The 6000-nt window shown below is 45.4% G+C and overlaps 8 non-coding genes across 8 annotated transcripts; all 8 read right to left on the bottom strand.

Moving 5' to 3' along the window:
* Positions 1 to 618: 618 nt before the first annotated feature.
* On the bottom strand, positions 619 to 810 carry LOC127836731 (U2 spliceosomal RNA). Its single transcript, XR_008028910.1, has one exon. It is a non-coding gene; the product is annotated as a U2 spliceosomal RNA (small nuclear RNA).
* Positions 811 to 1289: 479 nt separating this feature from the next.
* Positions 1290 to 1408, bottom strand: LOC127836712 (5S ribosomal RNA). The gene has a single exon (XR_008028892.1). It is a non-coding gene; the product is annotated as a 5S ribosomal RNA (ribosomal RNA).
* A 589-nt stretch (positions 1409 to 1997) lies between these two features.
* Positions 1998 to 2190, bottom strand: LOC127836729 (U2 spliceosomal RNA). Its single transcript, XR_008028908.1, has one exon. It is a non-coding gene; the product is annotated as a U2 spliceosomal RNA (small nuclear RNA).
* Positions 2191 to 2667: 477 nt separating this feature from the next.
* On the bottom strand, positions 2668 to 2786 carry LOC127836705 (5S ribosomal RNA). The gene has a single exon (XR_008028885.1). It is a non-coding gene; the product is annotated as a 5S ribosomal RNA (ribosomal RNA).
* A 588-nt stretch (positions 2787 to 3374) lies between these two features.
* LOC127836727 (U2 spliceosomal RNA) lies at positions 3375 to 3567 on the bottom strand. Its single transcript, XR_008028906.1, has one exon. It is a non-coding gene; the product is annotated as a U2 spliceosomal RNA (small nuclear RNA).
* A 477-nt stretch (positions 3568 to 4044) lies between these two features.
* On the bottom strand, positions 4045 to 4163 carry LOC127836704 (5S ribosomal RNA). The gene has a single exon (XR_008028884.1). It is a non-coding gene; the product is annotated as a 5S ribosomal RNA (ribosomal RNA).
* A 588-nt stretch (positions 4164 to 4751) lies between these two features.
* Positions 4752 to 4944, bottom strand: LOC127836726 (U2 spliceosomal RNA). Its single transcript, XR_008028905.1, has one exon. It is a non-coding gene; the product is annotated as a U2 spliceosomal RNA (small nuclear RNA).
* Positions 4945 to 5421: 477 nt separating this feature from the next.
* On the bottom strand, positions 5422 to 5540 carry LOC127836702 (5S ribosomal RNA). Its single transcript, XR_008028883.1, has one exon. It is a non-coding gene; the product is annotated as a 5S ribosomal RNA (ribosomal RNA).
* Between the last annotated feature and the right edge of the window lie 460 nt (positions 5541 to 6000).

Genomic DNA, 6000 nt, shown 5'->3' with positions numbered 1-6000 from the left:
ACCGGTGTTTTCAACGTGATATGCCGTAGACACAAAGTAAGCGAAATTGTTGCATTATATACGGAGAGCAGCGCGCGTGTGTATTTTTTAGATCTAGGCAAAACCACACAATAAACCATTTGTTAAGTTAGTATTGAAAATAATGATCGAAGCCATCAGATTATCTCTAAAACCGTAATAACATATTTGTAAGTATTATGCTATTTACAATATGTATAGAATAATATAGTACATGTATCTAATAATAGGCATCCACTAGTGTACCATAATAGCATCGGCATTAGCTTTATACACGTATTTCTGTATTGCTTTGTCCACATTTTTACTGCCAAAACATTTTCTGCAGAAACCGTTCACACAATACATCGACATTTTGTTACGTGATTTTTCTTATGAACGAACACGATTTGAGTGCCTACCCTGCTGCACACGGTCGGTCGGTCACACGAGCGAATCGGCGGTGCTCGTGCGTGTCTGTCTCATCGGCTGTCGTCGCAAGCGGATTACCACGTGTCCGGAGGAGACCGCTGTTCCTGTCTGACTCAACGCTGGTCGGCTTGCTGTAGACACTCGGCATCGGGGCGCTGCCTGAAACGTTCAGTGGTTTATTATTGGTTTGGTTAGTGGGCCGATCCCGGAGGTACTGCAATACCGGGCCAACCCGTGACGAGAGCGGAGCAAGCCCCTGACATCTCATCTGTGTCCAAAATCAGTTTAATATCGAAGTCCCCAATGGGGGACGTATCAGATATTAAGCTGATAAGAACAGATACTACACCTTTGATCTTAGCCAAAAGGCCGAGAAGCGATACCGTCGTCATTCCTGGAAAGCATTACGTACGAAACAACTACATTCGCCCACGTTTAGCCACGCACACGCGAAATGTAAGGTGCGCGCCTCGTCGTTCGTCACAATGGCGCGCGTTCGTAATTTGGAACGTTTCTCGCACTCAGATTTCGCGTCCGCGCGTCAGAAACACCCCCAGAACATAACTGCGCGTGTTTCGTACGTACTTCCGGTTTGAAACGTTTTCCGACGTCGACTTTCAGCCCATCGAATGGCTGTTGCGTGCGTGTTAGTCCTGTCGCGCTATAGCAGAGTTACGTGGCGCGAAGCATTCAATTATAACTTTTTGCACGTCTTCTAGTGAGTGTGTCTTCTTCTGTCGCGATGCACTCTTGCTTCCACGAGTAAACTAGAAATAACAATAAGAAACATCATATAATCGCTCTATACCTGCGTATTCGGTGCGGAATACAGCACAAACGAAAAATAAAAGTGAAACAAAAGTCTACAGCACCCCGGTATTCCCAGGCGGTCACCCATCCAAGTACTAACCGGGCTCGACGTTGCTTAACTTCGGTGATCGGACGAGAACCGGTGTTTCAACGTGATATGGCCGTAGACACAAAGTAAGCGAAATTGTTGGCATTATATACGGAGAGCAAGCGCGCGTGTGTCTATTTTAGATCTAGGCAAAACCACACAATAAAACCATTTGTTAAGTTAGTATTGAAAATAATGATCGAAGCCATCAGATTAACTCTAAAACCGTATAACATATTTGTAAGTATTATGCTATTTACAATATGTATAGAATAATAATAGTACATGTTATATAAATAATAGGCATCACTAGTGTACATAATAGCCATCGGCATTAGCTTTATACACGTATTTCTGTATTGCTTTGGTCACATTTTTACTGCCAACATTTTCTGCAGAAACCGTTCACACAATACTCGACATTTTGTTACGTGATTTTCTTATGAACGAACACGATTTGAGTGCCTACCTGCTGCAACGGTCGGTCGGTCACACGAGCGAATCGGCGGTGCTCGTGCGTGTCTGTCTCATCGGCTGTCGTCCGCAAGCGGATTACCACGTGTCCGGAGGAGACCGCTGTTCCTGTCTGACTCAACGCTGGTCGGCTTGCTGTAGACACTCGGCATCGGGGCGCTGCCTGAAACGTTCAGTGGTTTATTATTGGTTTTGGTTAAGTGGGGCCGATCCCGGAGGTACTGCAATACCGGGCCAACCCGTGACGAGAGCGGAGCAAGCCCCTGACATCTCATCTGTGTCCAAAAATCAGTTTAATATCGAAGTCCCCCAATGGGGGACGTATCAGATATTAAGCTGATAAGAACAGATACTACACTTTGATCTTAGCCAAAAGGCCGAGAAGCGATACCGTCGTCATTCCTGGAAAGCATTACGTACGAAACAACTACATTCGCCCCACGTTTAGCCACGCACACGCGAAATGTAAGGTGCGCGCCCGTCGTTCGTCACAATGGCGCGCGTTCGTAATTTGGAACGTTTTCTCGCACTCAGATTTCGCGTCCGCGCGTCAGAAACACCCCAGAACATAACTGCGCGTGTTTCGTACGTACTTCCGGTTTGAAACGTTTTCCGACGTCGACTTTCAGCCCATCGAATGGCTGTTGCGTGCGTTTAGTCCTGTCGCGCTATAGCAGAGTTACGTGGCGCGAAGCATTCAAATTATACTTTTTGCACGTCTTCTAGTGAGTGTGTCTTCTTCTGTCGCGATGCACTCTTGCTTCCACGAGTAAACTAGAAATAACAAAAGAAACATCATATAATCGCTCTATACCTGCGTATTCGGTGCGGAATACAGCACAAACGAAAAATAAAAGTGAAACAAAAGTCTACAGCACCCGGTATTCCCAGGCGGTCACCCATCCAAGTACTAACCGGGCTCGACGTTGCTTAACTTCGGTGATCGGACGAGAACCGGTGTTTTCAACGTGATATGGCCGTAGACACAAAGTAAGCGAAATTGTTGCATTATATACGGAGAGCAGCGCGCGTGTGTCTATTTTTAGATCTAGGCAAAACCACACAATAAAACCATTTGTTAAGTTAGTATTGAAAATAATGATCGAAGCCATCAGATTAACTCTAAAACCGTATAACATATTTGTAAGTATTATGCTATTTACAATATGTATAGAATAATAATAGTACATGTTATATAAATAATAGGCATCACTAGTGTACATAATAGCCATCGGCATTAGCTTTATACACGTATTTCTGTATTGCTTTGGTCACATTTTTACTGCCAAACATTTTCTGCAGAAACCGTTCACACAATACTCGACATTTTGTTACGTGATTTTCTTATGAACGAACACGATTTGAGTGCCTACCTGCTGCAACGGTCGGTCGGTCACACGAGCGAATCGGCGGTGCTCGTGCGTGTCTGTCTCATCGGCTGTCGTCCGCAAGCGGATTACCACGTGTCCGGAGGAGACCGCTGTTCCTGTCTGACTCAACGCTGGTCGGCTTGCTGTAGACACTCGGCATCGGGGCGCTGCCTGAAACGTTCAGTGGTTTATTATTGGTTTTGGTTAAGTGGGCCGATCCCGGAGGTACTGCAATACCGGGCCAACCCGTGACGAGAGCGGAGCAAGCCCCTGACATCTCATCTGTGTCCAAAAATCAGTTTAATATCGAAGTCCCCCAATGGGGGACGTATCAGATATTAAGCTGATAAGAACAGATACTACACTTTGATCTTAGCCAAAAGGCCGAGAAGCGATACCGTCGTCATTCCTGGAAAGCATTACGTACGAAACAACTACATTCGCCCCACGTTTAGCCACGCACACGCGAAATGTAAGGTGCGCGCCCGTCGTTCGTCACAATGGCGCGCGTTCGTAATTTGGAACGTTTTCTCGCACTCAGATTTCGCGTCCGCGCGTCAGAAACACCCCAGAACATAACTGCGCGTGTTTCGTACGTACTTCCGGTTTGAAACGTTTTCCGACGTCGACTTTCAGCCCATCGAATGGCTGTTGCGTGCGTTTAGTCCTGTCGCGCTATAGCAGAGTTACGTGGCGCGAAGCATTCAAATTATACTTTTTGCACGTCTTCTAGTGAGTGTGTCTTCTTCTGTCGCGATGCACTCTTGCTTCCACGAGTAAACTAGAAATAACAAAAGAAACATCATATAATCGCTCTATACCTGCGTATTCGGTGCGGAATACAGCACAAACGAAAAATAAAAGTGAAACAAAAGTCTACAGCACCCGGTATTCCCAGGCGGTCACCCATCCAAGTACTAACCGGGCTCGACGTTGCTTAACTTCGGTGATCGGACGAGAACCGGTGTTTTCAACGTGATATGGCCGTAGACACAAAGTAAGCGAAATTGTTGCATTATATACGGAGAGCAGCGCGCGTGTGTCTATTTTTAGATCTAGGCAAAACCACACAATAAAACCATTTGTTAAGTTAGTATTGAAAATAATGATCGAAGCCATCAGATTAACTCTAAAACCGTATAACATATTTGTAAGTATTATGCTATTTACAATATGTATAGAATAATAATAGTACATGTTATATAAATAATAGGCATCACTAGTGTACATAATAGCCATCGGCATTAGCTTTATACACGTATTTCTGTATTGCTTTGGTCACATTTTTACTGCCAAACATTTTCTGCAGAAACCGTTCACACAATACTCGACATTTTGTTACGTGATTTTCTTATGAACGAACACGATTTGAGTGCCTACCTGCTGCAACGGTCGGTCGGTCACACGAGCGAATCGGCGGTGCTCGTGCGTGTCTGTCTCATCGGCTGTCGTCCGCAAGCGGATTACCACGTGTCCGGAGGAGACCGCTGTTCCTGTCTGACTCAACGCTGGTCGGCTTGCTGTAGACACTCGGCATCGGGGCGCTGCCTGAAACGTTCAGTGGTTTATTATTGGTTTTGGTTAAGTGGGCCGATCCCGGAGGTACTGCAATACCGGGCCAACCCGTGACGAGAGCGGAGCAAGCCCCTGACATCTCATCTGTGTCCAAAAATCAGTTTAATATCGAAGTCCCCCAATGGGGGACGTATCAGATATTAAGCTGATAAGAACAGATACTACACTTTGATCTTAGCCAAAAGGCCGAGAAGCGATACCGTCGTCATTCCTGGAAAGCATTACGTACGAAACAACTACATTCGCCCCACGTTTAGCCACGCACACGCGAAATGTAAGGTGCGCGCCCGTCGTTCGTCACAATGGCGCGCGTTCGTAATTTGGAACGTTTTCTCGCACTCAGATTTCGCGTCCGCGCGTCAGAAACACCCCAGAACATAACTGCGCGTGTTTCGTACGTACTTCCGGTTTGAAACGTTTTCCGACGTCGACTTTCAGCCCATCGAATGGCTGTTGCGTGCGTTTAGTCCTGTCGCGCTATAGCAGAGTTACGTGGCGCGAAGCATTCAAATTATACTTTTTGCACGTCTTCTAGTGAGTGTGTCTTCTTCTGTCGCGATGCACTCTTGCTTCCACGAGTAAACTAGAAATAACAAAAGAAACATCATATAATCGCTCTATACCTGCGTATTCGGTGCGGAATACAGCACAAACGAAAAATAAAAGTGAAACAAAAGTCTACAGCACCCGGTATTCCCAGGCGGTCACCCATCCAAGTACTAACCGGGCTCGACGTTGCTTAACTTCGGTGATCGGACGAGAACCGGTGTTTTCAACGTGATATGGCCGTAGACACAAAGTAAGCGAAATTGTTGCATTATATACGGAGAGCAGCGCGCGTGTGTCTATTTTTAGATCTAGGCAAAACCACACAATAAAACCATTTGTTAAGTTAGTATTGAAAATAATGATCGAAGCCATCAGATTAACTCTAAAACCGTATAACATATTTGTAAGTATTATGCTATTTACAATATGTATAGAATAATAATAGTACATGTTATATAAATAATAGGCATCACTAGTGTACATAATAGCCATCGGCATTAGCTTTATACACGTATTTCTGTATTGCTTTGGTCACATTTTTACTGCCAAACATTTTCTGCAGAAACCGTTCACACAATACTCGACATTTTGTTACGTGATTTTCTTATGAACGAACACGATTTGAGTGCCTACCTGCTGCAACGGTCGGTCGGTCACACGAGCGAATCGGCGGTGCTCGTGCGTGTCTGTCTCATCGGCTGTCGT

The sequence above is a fragment of the Dreissena polymorpha genome, chromosome 6, assembly GCF_020536995.1.
Source record: "Dreissena polymorpha isolate Duluth1 chromosome 6, UMN_Dpol_1.0, whole genome shotgun sequence".
Lineage (NCBI taxonomy): Eukaryota > Metazoa > Mollusca > Bivalvia > Myida > Dreissenidae > Dreissena > Dreissena polymorpha.
This window is presented reverse-complemented; position numbering and strand designations above follow the sequence as displayed.